The 16,347-nt window shown below is 55.0% G+C and overlaps 1 protein-coding gene across 11 annotated transcripts in view; it reads right to left on the bottom strand.

The window, feature by feature from the left end:
• Positions 1-16,347, bottom strand: part of HDAC4 (histone deacetylase 4) — a 358,886-nt gene that overhangs the window by 342,337 nt on the left and 202 nt on the right. For 6 of the 11 annotated variants that reach the window (XM_054550099.1, XM_054550098.1, XM_054550094.1 and 3 more), the window contains exon 1: positions 15,689-15,802. The exons of 2 other annotated variants lie outside the window; for them this stretch is intronic. The gene's annotated coding sequence lies outside the window, so the exon portion shown is untranslated. Of the gene's footprint in view, positions 1-15,372; positions 16,048-16,347 lie in introns of those variants that run through there. 3 more of the 11 variants (XM_024243466.2, XM_054550097.1, XM_054550093.2) reach the window with 3 other exon arrangements.

Here is a 16,347-nt window from a genome sequence, read left to right on the forward strand (position 1 = left end):
CACAATCGGAGGCCCACAGCCCCTGACTGCTTCGGGTGGAGGCCCTCTCCCCAGCATCCCCAGCACCTCAGGTGAAAGGTCTCCTCCAAGCCTCAGGAAGAAGCCTTGCCCTCAGCTTCCCTTAGCCAGAGGCGACACTCTTGGAGCTCAGTACATGGGGGTACACAGCCGGCTGGCTGCTCTCAGCAGGAGGAAGCACTGGCTGGCAGTGGCAGGAGGTTCTGGGGGCCTCTGGGCCACCTCCGAGGACTGAAGAAAATGAGGCTCCTGGCCCACGACTCTGCCCAGCTCAGCAGTGGGGAAGCTCTGCCTCCACCCGGCTCCCTGTTGGTGGCCAGAGCAGGAAGGCAGAGCTAGAGCATGGAAATGAGTGGCCACAGGGGCCCCGTTCCCTCTGAAGTCTCAGCCTCAAGCCCGCTGCCTGCCTGTGCCAGCAGCCCTTGCAGCTTCAGGTGCACAGCACAGCCCACCAGCGGGCAAAGCCAGCCTGTGATAAGGAACACGCACACACCTGTCCCTGATTCTACAGACGCCACCCCGGGAGCCCCAGAAGGACCATGTGATACAACAGGACACAGGGAGCCTGACTGCAGCCTCATCCATTACTCACTACAACTCACAAATGGGACATGAGGCCAGGGAAGCCACGGTGAGTGCCAAGGAAGCCACGGAGGCTGTGATGACCCTTCCTGCCGCCACAGAATCAAAAAGAGGCCACCGAGCCCCGGAAAGCGGTCCAAGACAGTCTCCTACAGCTCTGCTCTGGGAGCCCCAAACAAGCCCCGGAGGCAAGGTAAACAGAGGCCCAGGGACAGGAAAGCTCAGGTGTGCCCTAAACAAGGGCTAAACAATGTGGCCAGACCCAAGGATGAGGGAGAAGGAATCTGGGTCGGGGAGGCTGGGCCAAACCCTGGAAGACCCTGCAGGCACGGCAGAGGGGCCTGCGTTTTACTCTAGACAATGGTAAGCCGCAGGATGCCAGGACCAGGGCAGAGGAGGAAGGCTGAGAGTCGGAGCACAGGGAAGAAAGGCTGGGGCCTGTGTCTCGAAGGTTCAGAGCGACAATCAGGTCCCAGTCCTGACTGTGCTGCTGGGGCTGGGGCGGCTGCACAGTGGGAGTCAATGTCACAGACACTGAGACAGAAATGCTCAAACGGAATTAGAGCCATCCTCAGTTTCTGTACAAAAATGGGTGGCACCGGAGGGATGAGGAAAGACCAAAGAGAGATGGGTCACACCAGAGGCAGATGACAGTGTGTCCCAACCACGGGAGGAACCACATGACACAGGTTCAAAACCACCTTCCCAAGCGGAGCGTCAGCTGAGGGTGCAGGTCCTGGGGTCATCCCGGGGTGGCCGGCCAGGGGAGGGTGCGAGGCCTCTGGAGCCCAGATGACTCCTGTGGGCCGACAGGCTGGGGCCCACAGATGTTGGCGGGTAAGGCGTCCATGTAGATGCATGCTTGGAGCACCACTGTGTGTTCCAGACAAGCCGCCAGACCACGTCTGGGCCTGAAATTTAACAATGTAATGCTGGGAAACAGAATACTAGCACCGTAAGGAAATCCCATGAGCACCGGCTTTAGTTGTAAGCGCTTGACTTTCATAAACAAGGTAGTCACGACCTAGAGGAGCAAGAGCCACATCCCAGACACAACACCGAGAACTTCTGCTCGTAACAAGGCTGGCCCTTGTACAGAGACAGCCCAATTCTAACAGTGAAAACACAGTGGTCTCCCTGGAGAGAAGAGAAGCTGGGTGAGAAATGCACATGAGGGAGGATTTCGCCACCCTCGCCACCATCAGATGTACCCATTTTATAGAAACTCCACCCTTCCTCATTAGGTGGCAGCGATCAGAGGTGAGTGGCTGTTCTCAGTTCACCAGGAATCACGCCAGAGGAGCCAGACTGCACACGACTCCAGTGCGTAAGCATGTGTGCAGATGTCTGTCCGTGCGTGTATCTGTATGAGGGTGTGTGCGTGTTCGGGGAGCACGAGTGTGTGGGTGGGAATGCTTGCTGTGTGCAGCATGTGCACATGCATGTACATGTGTGTTGAGGAGGAAGAACACTCACCAGGGCTGCAGTCCTAGAACTTCAGTGGGAGCTGAAGACAGAGAGAAGAGGTGACTGCTCACAAATGGCCTGGATGGGGTCACCCACTGAAGCAGCCGCAGGCCCACAAGCACCAGAATGGCCGCAGCAGGGGCTGGACAGTGGCCAGAAGATCCCCCTGTGCACCCAGGCCAGGAGGCCACTTCCAGACTCAGTCCCGCTGCTGCATGCCTGGCCAGGACCACAAGGCCGGCCGCCACCAACACAGTGCCCAGGAGAGCCTCCCATCCCTTACTTTACAAAAACGCCCCACCTTCGCCCGGAAGAAACCTCCTCTTAGAGGTGTGCAGGTTTGAAGTTCTCTGCCTCTCCCTCCAGCCTGCAGACAGGATGAGGCATAGCACTCTGTGACCAGAGAAAGCTCCAGCCTGTCTTCAGGCAGCATCTGTGCCAGCCTTGTGCCCCAGCTGACAGGGACAATATGCTTTATACCCAAAACAATTCAGCCAGGGCAGGGATACTGCAATTCTGATTGTGTGGAGAAGAAAACTGAGGCTTAGAGCAGTTGGGTCAATGGCACCAGAGCAGCTGGAACGTGGCTCCACTGGGATGCACCTGGGCCCTAAAAAGCCTAAAAAGCCGAGCCCCTCCTCACTCTACTTTCCAACAAGAGTGCGCCCCTGGAAGAGCCGCGCCTCCCGCCTGGAGCACATGGTTCCACCGCGCATTGCAATGGGCACTAAGGAGAGTGGAAGGCATGGGCTCAGGAGCAGCAGCCAGCTCAGATCCACACCCCCACCCCACCGCTGTCGCTTGGGGCCGCAGCGACCACAGGTATCAGACGGGAGGAAGGGTATCCACGCCACAGGTGTGCAGGGACTAATGGACCACATGTCATAACACGGGGCCCAGCACGCAGAAGACGCCCACTGCAGAAACATGGTAGGACGCGGCCGGGCAGGTCCTCCCTGAAGCCGAGGGAGGCAGAGAGTTCATTCGCCTCATGCCACCTGGGGTTGGGGAAAGGCTGGGCCATTGACTTCCTGTGTTACTTATCCTGACAACAATTCTTCAAGGAGGAAACCCTGACGTCCGCTTTGCAGATGGGTGGACCCGGATGAGGGAGGTGGCAAACTGACCACCGTGGCTCTCTGCTCGCTGGAAGGCCGCAAGCCTGGACTTGGAAGCTCATCTGCCTGATCTCAAAGCACATTCCTTCTAACACACCTCTCGCCCGCAGGGAGTCAGATGCGGTCAGTGGGGCTTCCAGGACTATCCGGGCCTGGGCCCCGTTTGCATCTGCCTTCTCAGGCACCTGCCCACCTCTGCACAGGACAGATGAGCCAGCATGGCTCAACCCTTCTCCGGAGCATCCTCAGATGACCAGCAGAGCCTTGGTCCTCTGGGTGACCTGGGTGCCTGGCCCCAGAGGGCAGCTGGACTGCACAGCCGGAAGGACCACCCTCTGGGCCCCTCTTTGGCAGCCGTGGCCCTGATCCGTCCTCCACCATCCTGTGGGTTGGAGCCCCCGCCCCGCCCCTTGGGGTCACTGGGCTGCAGCCGCAGGGACTCTGCCACACAGCCTCCTCCCTTCGTGGCCTCCACTCCCCACTCTAAAGGACCCAGGTTTCTCTGCATCCAGCCAGTCATCAGCAGAGGGAGTGTGCAGAGAGATCTCCCTGCTGAGCGGCCATTTACTTCTATCCACCTTTCCCACTGGCCATTTTGGCACACTTGGGCTCTGACTTCCAGGGCCCCGGGTTTTCCCAGGAAGCAGCAGAGACGTAGGGAGGCCATTGTGTGTCAGTCTCCACCGCCAGAGAACCCTGCCAGGGCTTCTCCCGCAGGCCCCGGGAGCCTGCCTTCCACCTCTGGGATTGAGAGGTGAAGCCAGCTGGACTTCTGGGTCGAGTGGGGACTTGGAGAACTTTTCTGTCTAGCTAGAGGATTGTAAACGCACCAATCAGCACTCTGTGTCTAGCTAAAGGACTGTAAATGCACCCATCAGCACTCTGTAAAAATGCACCAATCAGCGCTCTGTGTCTAGCTAAAGGATTGTAAATACACCAATCAGCACTCTGTAAAAACGCACCAATCAGCGCTCTGTGTCTAGCTAAAGAATTGTAAATGCACCAATCAGCACTCTGTAAAATGGACCAATCAGTAGGATGCAGGTGGGGACAAATAACAGAATAAAAGCTGGCCACCCCGGCCAGCAGCGGCAACCCATTTGGGTCCCCTTCCATGCTGCAGAAGCTTTGTTCTTTCGATCTCCACAATAAATCTTGCTGCTGCTCACTCTTTGGGTCTGCACTACCTTTAAGAGTTGTAACACTTGCCACGAAGGTCCGTGGCTTCATTCTTGAAGTCAGCGAGACCACGAACCCGCCGGACAGAAGAAACCCCGGACACATCCAAAGGAACAAACTCCGGACACACCATCTTTAAGGGCTATAACACTCACCGCAAAGGTCCGCAGCTTCATTCTTGAAGTCAGCGAGATCAAGAACCCACTGGAAGGAACCAACTCCGGACACAGGATGGGGCCCACCCTGCCCTCCTAGAGGCCTGCTAAGGGATTCTGAGGCGAGGTCCGTAGAGTGTTCAGTGTGGCGCCCATGCACGCTGAGCCCATGCCAAGGCTGTTCTGGAACTGCTGCTGGGATTCATGAGGCACGAGGAGCTAAATTCACTGAGGACGCTACTGGCGGCTTTCCTCCTCAGCATCTGTCCCCTTCCCCCTTCCTTCCTGACATCAGTGAATTCCACACCAGGGAGGCCAGTTCCCCAGCCAGCTTCCAGAAGAGGCATGTCCAGCACCCAGGCTGAGCCACTCGGTGCACTCTGCACCCCGGTCACAGTGACTGGTTCAGAGTTCAATACGTGGCTGGAGCCAGACCGAAGGAGAGTGAATCCAAGACTTGCTAAGACAAAGATGCTGTCCTTCCTGATGAGTGTGAACCAGCCAGTGTATATAACCCTGGGAGCAGCAGGCAGGGCCTGTGTATCCCATGAAGCTGACTCTCCCAAGGTAGGGCAAAGAAACAAGCCCCAGATGACACTGTGGAGGAGCTGGATCAAACAATGCCTGAATACTTCCTCCTCCAGCACTTTCTGGGAAAACAAGCCAATCAATTCCCTGAGGACACAGTACCTGTACCTGCCATAGCGAGATCCTATCTGATGGGGAGCGACCAGAAATATCTCCCTGCTCGATACCTCCCTGGAAGCCAGCCAGGCACAGTGCCTCATGCCTGTAATCCCAGCACTTTGGTAGGCAGAGGCAGGCAGACTGTTTGAGCCCAGGAGTTTGAGACCAGCCACGGGCAACATGGCGAAACCTCATCTCTACAAACTATACAAAAAATTAGCCAGCCATGGTGGCATGTGTCTTTGGTCCCAGCTAATCAGGTGGCTGAGGCGAGAGAATTGCTTAAGCTGGGAGATCGAGGTTGCAGTGAATGGTGATTGTACTGTAGTGAGTGGTGATTGTACCAGTACACTCCAGCCTGGGCAACAAAGCAAGACTCTGTCTCAAAAGATATATATATATATATATTGGAAGCCACCCCCAAAAATCCCCTTACAGTGCCTTTCCCACCCTCCACCTGTGGAGAAGCTGTGCCCACAGAGGCACCATGCGGCTGCAGCCCCAGCCCTGACCTCTCCCATCTCTCCGTTCTTCACTGCCCTCCACAGCGGCACTACCCCTCACTTTGCTACCAGGAGCCGCCACATGCCTGGAGCCCCGAGCCTGGACCTGAGCACGCAGCCACGCAGCCTCCCTTGAGACACTGCAGCCACACCCGGTAGCCCTCTGACCAAGGCGGTGGGCAAAATGCACACAGTCCTTCAGGGTCCCTGCTCATGCAAATCAGAAGCAGTGAAGACAGGGGACAGAAAGAACCAAGGGGAGGGAAAGCGGGGCAGCCTGGATTTACACACAGCCACAGTCTCAGGGCAGCTCCCTCTCCCAGCACACTGGGAAGCATGACGGACGGCAAAGCCGTGGCATAGTGTCCATCAGACCACTCGGGTCATCCTCAGGGCCAGGGGCCTCGGCTCGGCACCACGGGCCTCGATACGAATCCCACTGCGGCCAAGGTGCAATCTGGACATGCCACAGCAGCTGAGCCACCATCACGAGCCGGGCTCTGCATACTGGGTAGGGACGCTGGCCCTTCAGATCCCTGACAAGCGCAGCATGCCCTGGGGGCTGACAGTGTCCGTGGGAAGCACCACGGTGCTTCTGAGCTTTCAGGAGTCTAATCTCTGTAAACTACGACACAGTCCCTGCAAGGACAAAGGCAGACGAGAGCTTGTTCTCAAACGGTACTAAGGTCCTTCGGGGAGACGTCCACCACACCACGACCTGCTGCAGAGATGCCCTGAGCAGGTGCAGGAGCCTCAGAAAGTCCTGCAGGGGCATCCAAGGCCCGGTCAGCAGCAGGGCCCTGGCAGGGGACATACCCTACTCCTCATTCCTCCCAAGACCTGCCAGCAGAGAGGGCTGCGTGTCCTCAGAGCCACCCGGGGAAGAGGAAGAGGAAAGCTGAGTCTCTGCAGGAGAGACACTCACTCAGCAGACAACAAAGGACTCACTGAGGTGATGGGGTCATGACAGTGAAGCTGGGATCTCAACCGATGCTCACTCAACACCCCAGAGCCATGGAACACAGGACATCACTGCAAATCACTCTTGTCCACTGCAGGCACATCGGCAGCGTGACGAGCAGAAGTGAGCACATCCACCAATCAGACCCTTCACCCCACACCCACGAGAGCACCGAGGAACCAGGAGAAGGACACGTGAAACAAGAGAAGAGGCCCTCCGCAGCCCCCACGTGCCTCGGCTCTGGCCTCCGCTTAACCAGAATTCTGAAAACAGAACTTTGTCAGAACGCAGCCCGGGTGTGCTGAAGCTGGCACGCTGACACAGAAAGACACTCTTCTTCAGGGAGGGACCGGGGGAAGCACTGCACATGGTTGGTTGTGAACTCCGAAGCCCAAAAGGTCAACATCCCCACCAGCTTGGGAGGTGAGCTGGATGCTCCCACACCAGGCCCCATCCTGCCCGGGCCACCATGCCAGGCAGGGGTGGGATGGCCCAGCCCAGCTGCTACCCTTGGATGGCAGCGGGCATGCGCGAAAGGGCTTGGCAGGTCAGCTGCTGCCCCAGCCAGCAACCGAGCTATGCTGGGCTGTGCTGCACACTCAGGGGCAAAGGAAAGCAAGCTGCTTCAGGGCAGGCACTCGGAAGGCAAAAAGGACACAGGCACCCCAGTGACATCTCCTTTGATGCATCCTTCTGACCTGGAGGGCCAAGGGGCAGATTCCAACACAGAGCCCTTGAGCTGGCAAACAAGTGTTCTCCAAAGAATGGGGGCTGTGACCACCTATGAGGATCTTTTCAGTGCAAAATCTGATATAAATTTTATAGTGGAGGGGGTTTTAATATGCCAGAACCTCCCAGTGGTTTTCTTTATGGCTCCCTTTAAAGGTCCAAAGGGTCAGAGGGCCACCCACATCCTGCGAGCAAGGAGGCACAGTTGGCATCACTAATTAAGACACACCCCGCTTGTGTGGACCCACAGGCCATCTTCCCCTCCTTGTCCACAGCTCCCAGAGGTGGAATGGGGGTCAGCCTCCTTAGAACACTCTAACCCCTGAGCTTACGGGGCTCGGACATGAGTCCTGGGGGTGGGCAAGTCCTCAATAGCCAGCTGGGATGAGCCCCAGGCCACAGGGAGGACTGAGGCTCAGGGGCCCTTGGCCACGCTCTGCTGACCTGCTGGGGCCCCACTTTCTGCCACTCGACTTACATGGCACGGTGCCAGCCAGCAAGGCCCCTGCAGATGGGCCAGGCTGGGCTCAGCCTCAGAGCCGGAATTATGGTGTGTAAACCGGTGGCACTGGGGTGCCAGCTCGGGTCCTCCAGCGGGTCCCCTCCAGCACGGTTTCTACATGGACTCCTGGCAGGCTTCAGTCCTGACAGCTACTCTACAGAATCCTGGACTTAGGCACAGAGGAAGCTCTCACCAGCACTGCTGGAAGGAAGGAACCCCCTCCCTTCTGGATGCGGCCCCCATCTCAGAGCCACGGGGCTGGGACCCCCAGTGTGTGAGCCACCTTCTTCACCTTGCCCTTGTTTTGGAAGCTGCCCTTGCTTTTCATGCAGAGGTCCCCACAACAGCACCACCAAGCATGTGCCCCAGGGAGGGCCTAGCCGCACCATGGACCACCTGGAGGCCTCCTTGGGATGCATCTGAATGGGCCTCTGCCTCCACCGAGTTAGAACAGGAGAGATCAGCTCCATCACCCAGCTGGAGCCAGGCACCAATGCACAAAACAGAAAGAACAATAGCAAACTCTCCATTAAATGCAAGAAGACTACACATACATTAAAAAGCAAGGAAGTCCTTTGTGCAGACCACACCTCCGCCCCACCCAGGCAGCCTGCCAGTTGGCCCGGCTCATCGCTGGCTCATGCACTCTGGCCTCAGAGACCTCAGTCACCAGGCCACCATCTGGCCACAATGCCCTTTTCACCCTACTGCAGCCCCGAAACTCTGGCTCCAGCTAAAAAGGACCACACCCCATTCCCACCCACCCACCCTCCTCTTCCTCCTCCTCCTCCTCATCTGGGCCTGGCTCCTGCACCACGGCTCTCCCCACCAAGCAAGCCCTCCAGCCACAGCCCTGGTTCTCAGGATGGTGACCCGTGTGCACCTGCCTGTCTAGCTCCTTTTTCTCCTCTGTCCCTACCAACACCAAAGCCTCTTGTGGGCAGAGGCCAGTTTTCCTGATCAAGCCTGGGGTCATGGGGCCGGCCACTGCGTCTGGCACAGAGAATGTGTTCAACTGAGTCTCATCTCATGTAAAACGTAGTACTTGAGCTGGGGAGTAGAATGAGTATTTGCAAAATAATAACTAATCAATTAGAAATATTTGGGGAACATGGCCCCCAAGGACCACCCCCGCTCCAACCCCAACCCCACCACCGGGGAGGCCAGTGGAGATACCACAGAAACTTCTCTTCCTCAGTTTAAAAAAGAACCGCTCCAGCAAATAGCAACACATAAAGCAGATGACGGGCCGTTCCCAAGGGAAAATGCCATTCCGTCACCGCTTGAACAACACTCCCACTTGGAATGCTGGTTCAGACTCTCAGTTCGTAAGAACTGATTTATTGTTTCAAGCTTAAACATCAATCTAGCAAAAGCACTTGACTCACACTGACGGAGTACCTCATAAACAACAGTAAACTCACAAAGCCCAACACTCACGTTTTTAAACAGAGCAGACTCCAAAATGTTGATGTACACAAACACATTAAGGTATCATATCAAAACTATGATGCTAAATAAGAAGTAACTAAATAATGTCATTAATTCTAATTTAAAACAAGCAGAGAAAAACTCCTTCATAAAAGCACCACTCGCCTCCTCGCACGCTGGGGCCCTGGGCGAAGTGGCTGGAGAACAAGCCGCACACACCTGCCTTGGCCTCGGCACAAAAGTCGCATTTGCCACTCGACAGCTGTGTTGAAGGCCCTTCTCCCTCCCATTCCTTTCTGCATCACAGAATTCCCTCCACTTGCATTTATGACATCTCCTTAGGAGCATGTAATCTCCAAAATCAGGACCAAGAAGTTCCCAGATGGGGGCAGGGGGTGTCAGGAAACAGGCAATTCCGGAGCACTGGCAAGAACCCCACAGAGGGGCCAGGCCAGAGGTGGGGCCTCACCCCAGCTCTCCCACCCAAGGCCCACATTGTGCCATTCACTGGGCTACTTACTCATCCATTCATTCATTTATTCACTCATTCATTTTCTTTCATTCTTGGAGCACCTACACTGCCAAGCACAGGGTACAGAGCAGGCATGAGGCCCTCAGGGCCCCTCAACCCTACAGAGCCCCAGCTAGTAGAAAAGGTGGCATTAAACAACTAAGGTCACAATGAGTTCCTGAAATTGCACAACGGGATGCTGTTAGAAAGGAGGAAATAAGCTGTTAGGCTAAGTTTAACAGGGGATCAAAGGATGAGAGGATAAGCATGAACTGAGGGGCTGGAGAAGAGCGAGGTAAAGGGAGGCCATTCCAAGGAAGGGGAACAGTGTGTGCAAAGGCCCCAGGGTCAAAGGGGACTTAGAGACAGCTAGGAAGTAAAGCAGGTGGCAGCTGAAACTCCACAAACACAGCAAGTGCTATCAGATGAGGCTGGTAAAACAGAGGCCAGGATCAGGCAGGCCTTCCAGGGCCCCGAGACTTTAGGATCCTAGGAATACAGGAAAGTCATGCCAGGGTTTCAAGCAAGGGAATGAGGTACAAACCTGCTTCTGGTGGAAACCTGGGAGACTGTTTGTAGGATGGGCTGTAGCAGAGCCCACTCAAACCTGGAGGATCAGTCCCCACCTTGAAGAGCTTACATGTGAGTTAGAAAAACAAATGCCCCTAAATTCTGCTATTGCGAAGCATATTTATCAACTTGCCAAGGACTTAAAGAGTACTTTTCTTTCCAATGGAAATATCTAAATGTTTTCAAATTACTACTGTAAAAAAGTAATACATGCTTATCAAAATAATCTCTACAATACCACCATGTATAAAAGAAAAGTGTACCCCATTTCCTCACCTCTGATGGTTACCTTAGAAGACCCGTGTACTTAAAACCAGGAGTGGCCTGGGGACTGCTCCAGACCCCGCCTTTCCCTCTTACACTGCACACTTCTTCTGCCTGTCCACACATGGAGGATGCTACAGTGCAGAAATGCCAGCAGGTTTAACAAGTACTGCTTTTATAAATAATGCAGCCCCAACCTCCACACACGTCTGGATATCTACACACTTATCTTCTTTCCTTAGAATAGATTTCAAAATGTAAAACTGTGGGGACAAGGGGAATGGCATTTAAGATTTTGACACTTAAGACTTTTCTAGAGAGCAATTCAGTAATTACTATTTTATGTTTATACATTACATATATAAACTTTTTTTGGGGGGACAGCACAGGGTCTCGCTGTGTCACTCAGGCTGAAGTGCAGTGGCACAATCACACCTCACTGCAACCTTGACTTTCCAGGCTCATGTGATTCCCCTGCCTCAGCCTCCCAAGTAATGGGGACTACAGGCACACGATGCCATGCCTGATTAATTTTTTTATTTTTTGTAGAGATGAGGGTCTCACTATGTTGCCCAGGCTGGTCTTGAACTCCTGGGCTCAAGTGATCCTCTCACCTTGGCCTCCCAAAGTTCTGGGATTACAGGCATAAGGCACCTCGCCCAGCCCTATTATATTTTATACAATAATACATATTGGTCTCTCCAGAGAGCAAATGATAATAAATAACAGCCAACATTTATATCATGCTCACTACATGCCAGGCCCTATTCAAGGAAATTTCCATACATTAACTTACTTAAACTTCACAAAAACCTTACAAAATAGAAATTATTATTATCACCAGCAACAGGTATCATCAAACTTGCCAATATGACAGGCATAAAGGGCATCTCCTTCACACTGAATTGATTAGTAATGCTAACCTTTCATCACTAGCCACAATGATTCAATGTTCATACGCTCTGCTCATCTTGCAATGGTGATCTCATGCTCTCCTTATTGGTCTGTAAAAGCTCTTTATATATTGACTATTAAGCTTACACAGGCATAATGTGTTATATATTTTTTCTCTTGTTGTCTCTTAACCCGGCTGATGGAGTCTTTTGCCAAAGAGATTTTTAAAAAAACTCTTATCCTATTAAATCTGTCAAGATTTTCTTTAAGGTTTCTGGGTTGGTATTGAAAGAGTAGATTAACTTCGTCCTCAAATGCTTTCTTCCAATAAAATCTTCCAAGATAATCAACAGACTGAACGGCAAACGCTAAAAGCTGCTCTGGCTGGAGTGGACTTGGAGCATCAGCTCCCTTCCATCACCCCCACTTGCCTCCAGGCGTCCTGGGGGCTTTGCAGGAGAAGAACACGATGTCTTCTAGTTCTGCAGCCCCACACGTGACATAAGACAGCATGAGAAAGCCAGAAGTACTTCCCAGACCTATGAAACATGCCTGTAACAGCTCCAAGAACAGTCAACACAGCACTAGAAAGTCTAATGACACTGAACCAGAAAGGTATTCCAAATTGTCCTTCTCTAAGAGGCTGTGTTCGCCCAAGCACCTGGACAAGCTGAACTTCAGCTTCAAGGTCACCACCAGCCCAGAAGCAGAGGCACGGAGAGGAACTGGCCTTTGGGACTGGAGATGCAGGGGGTGGCAGATGGTCCATTTCATTCTACCCCCAGTTCCTCCAGAGGTAGAGCCCACCTGCAGAGCTGTGCTGACACCTACATGGTGAGCGCATGAAACAGCACGAGCCCCAAGCAGGTGCTCATCTGGCGTCAGCTACGGGAGCATGTGACAGCTGCTCGTGGCATCATCTCCTTGCTCCAGGAGACATCCTCATCCCCCGACAGTGATACAGGAAGTCACGGTGGGGGCAATCTATGTAGGACCCCGACCTTCCTTCTAGGAAGTGAGTAGGAGGTGTGTCAGCGAGGCTGCAGCAAGGGGACAAGGCCATTTAATGCTGCAGGCACCACAGCCATCGTGTCACCCCAAAACAGGTCCCACTCTTCCCACTCACAGAAGCCCAAGAGAAAAAAACGGACCGTATGAAGAGAACTTACTGACCTTAGTGACACTTGTTCCCACAGAAATGCTTATGAATGAGTTAAGGTCTGTTCAAAGGTAGCATCACTTTTGACATGGCACCCCTCATCTGACCTGAACCGGAAGGTGCAGTACCCGCCTCTAACGTCAAGGCCAAAAACCCAGAGCCCACCACACGGCAGGGCATATGCTGACCACCTGAGATCAAAACAAACACTCCCTCCAAATCCATCCTTTCTGACTCCTTACCCCAGGACAGACTGGGGGCTGCAAACAACGGGGCAGGGGCTCAGTCCCGGTTCCACAGCTCCAAGCTTAGGTGGAGACTGGGCCCCTTTGCCCTTCATTTCCCCCATCCCCAGCTACAGCCATCAATTCTGAGCCTCGGAGGGAAAGCCGGGCCACAGCCTGTTGCCCCGCTGCCTCTCAGCAACGGCAGTTCTCTCAGCCTCTGCGGCTCCTTCGTGCCCTACATCAGGTATTAATATATTACTCATGGCAGCTTCTGAGCTATGAAAGCCCAGCCGTTTTCAATAGAGAACGGTATGGATGAATTCTACAGGAGTGATGAAATGTTTCTTCTGCTCTGGCAATTAAGACAGCATAAAGTCGCCTTTCCTTTGGTGCCACCCCCAACATCAAAGGATTGGAATTCAAAGCCATTCATGCTGCATTGAAACCTCACAATGAAGCTGGAGAATGGAAGTCGATTACTGGGCATAAATATGCAGTAGTTAAAAGGAAAGAGTTATAACGAAATTAAACTGCAGCAACCCCACAATGTGTGGAAACTTCCAGCACTAGAGTCCTCCTGGTAAACATCCATAGGGCATTCTTCTCAACGAGGTCTCTGGCCACAGAGAGTCCAGATGGGCTGCCTGAGCCGCACGTGGCCAGCGTGCCAGGTTGTCCTGTCCATCTTGCTACAGCAACAGCCCCCAAGGCCTCCGAGAATATGGCATTTGGGGATTTTTATTTTGCATGGCTAGGAAGCTGCTAAACACAGAACATTCTCTCTGGTGCAGAGCTCCGAGACCACATCTGTCCTTCGTCCCTAGGCCTTACAGGCCTATGTGCAGTCCAGTCATCTTCCCTCCGCCCCGCCCCTTAGCCCAGGGCTCCCCCGGGGGGAATGCCTGCTGCCAGCTCCCCTTGCAGGAGAAAGAACCCTAAAGAGGGCAGCGTTACATCTGCCTGCTGAGTACAGCCGGCTTCTTTTCTAATTGATTACTGCTCTCTTTAGGATGGGATTTGATCTCTAAAATAAAAGCCCAGAACACAGAAAGCTATAGAAGTCTTACAATGTGTTGGGGTGTGTGTTTTTAAGGCATGAAAATACTTCCCTCCCACACAAATGTGAGTTCTTCTGGGGAAAGATGCCACAGATCCCAGAGAGTAGAATATCTGGGAAAGCCCGATCAGTCTTAAAAATAGGTAATTGAACACAGATTTTATAATTCACAGGAGCTACCTGAAAAAAAATTAAATTTCACATATTTTTGATATCCAAAACTCCATTCTGATGAAACTTCTAACTGGGTGGCATTTTGCATTTCCAATTATAATAGAGTAATTGTGTTGCCATAGTTACTGCAAAATTCTGCAATAACTTTTGTTGCTTTGTAACTGCTGTAGTGTATATTTGTGTACAAGCAGCTGAGTTTTCTTAATTCGGTCTCCCTCCCTCTCCCCAGCCACCACCACCACCTTTCCTGGCTGGGTCCTGAAACCACCCCACCAGCCTTCTTTGGACAGTCCCGAAAATATTGCACAGAATTATCAGAAGCAATTAAAACTCCAGGCAACCACGATCATATTACAAAAGAAAAAGTGAAACCAGGTCAAGGTGCAAACCTGCCAGTATCCCCCCAGTCCTGCTGGGCTGGCGCTGGGCCAGGACTGTTTACAGGCTTACTCCCTGGCCTTAACTGCTTCGGTGATTTGTGGCAATAAACAGAAAAGCCTGAACAGAGAAAAACGGGGCGGCAAAGTGACTACACAGGCCCTTTCCTCCCTCACGGAGAGCAAGCAGAACTGCTCTCAGCAAGCAATTAGGTAGGTCTCTACAGTCATGCAATTAGGATTTAGTTAAGAAAGTCATTAGTTTTAAAATAACTTAAGTTTAATTTCTGCAACGCTTTATTTGAAAATTGTGTCACAGCAGGTCAATTTACAACATGCAATAAAGAAAACACTCATATCAGCTGCCTCAAGTTATTACAAATTTTTGATGTGCATTAAATGAGTACACTGGGTTCCACCCCCGGCCTTTCCAACTGATACGCACGGTCTCCTGCTATAACAGTGTCAAATAATTCAACGCTCAATGTAAATACGAGATAATTTGCTTATGATTCCGTGGTGTGTTTTCGCAACGCCGGGAAACGCGGATCCCACCCCCGAGCGGGACCGGGCCCCGTCTCGGCCTGCTGGCGCCCTGCGGGCTGAGCCGAGCGGGTCCCGGGCAGCCCCCCGCCCTCCCGCGACCCCCCGGGCGCTCGCAGCGGCGACGACACGCGTGGGGCCGCGGACCCCAGCAGGGACGTTTTTCTGCAAACTCACAGCATTTGACAAAGTTACATAAACGGCGCCCGGCCGGCCCCGACGCCCGCCCGCCCCCGCCCTCACTCCCGGCGGCCCGGAGCCCACCTGCTCGGGGGGGCGCGGGCCCCGCACCGGGAGACGGCGCCGCTGCCTGCCGTGCCCACCCCCGCGCCCCCGCCCCAGCGGGCGAAGCCGCCTCGCGGCGCGAGTGGAAAGGTCCAGAAGGGGCCGGGCGGCCCTGGGGACCGGCGGGTCCCACGGCGCGCGGCCAGCGCTGGCCCCCGCCTCCCACGGCCGCGCGCGGGGCGGGTGTGGACCGGCGGCGTCCACCTGCCGCGGGCTCCAAGGCCTGCAGGCTGCGCGGGGCGCGGGGCGGGCGGCGGACAATGGCCCGCGGGCGCCGGGCCGGGGCTGCGCTTACCGCGGCGGGCGGCGGCGGCCGGCTCTAGCCCTGCTCCGGCGCTCCGCGCCGCATCTCCTCAGCCTGCGCCGCCACCCGCCGGCGCGCGGGCTCGGGCTCGGGCGGCGACAGCCGGGACGCGGCCGCGGCGCCGCCGGGGGCCCAGGCTGGGAGGCTGCTCGGGCGGCGGCGGCGGCGGCGGCGGCGGCGGCGGCGGCGCGGGCGGACGCGCGGGCTCGGGTTCGGGCTCGGGCGGCGGCGGGGACGGTGCTCCGCGGCGGCAGCCCCACAACCTCCCCTCCTCATTCACAAAAAATTGACCCACGTTGAACCATGATGCTTCTCCCCCCTCCAGCGTCGAGCCAAACGGCGATAGGCCACCCCGCACGCCCGTCAGCCGGCCCGGCCCCGCCCCGCCCGCCGGCGGCTCGCCACCCATTGGCTGCGGCAGCCTTGCGTCACCTCCCCTTGCGGGCCCCGCCCTCCCGCCTGGTTTCTAATGAAGAGCTCGTCAATTACGGCTCGGCCCCGCCTCCCGCCCGCCCGCCCCGGACGCCTGGCCGGCCTTCCATTGGCCTGCTGAAACCTGCGCACAGCCGGTCTGGTCCCACCCCTCGCCCAGCGGCTGCCCAACCGCGGGGCCGGATGCCCTATGAGCGGCAGAGAGGCTCCACCCCTGC

Source organism: Pongo abelii, chromosome 11 (genome assembly GCF_028885655.2).
Source record: "Pongo abelii isolate AG06213 chromosome 11, NHGRI_mPonAbe1-v2.0_pri, whole genome shotgun sequence".
NCBI classification, from domain to species: domain Eukaryota; kingdom Metazoa; phylum Chordata; class Mammalia; order Primates; family Hominidae; genus Pongo; species Pongo abelii.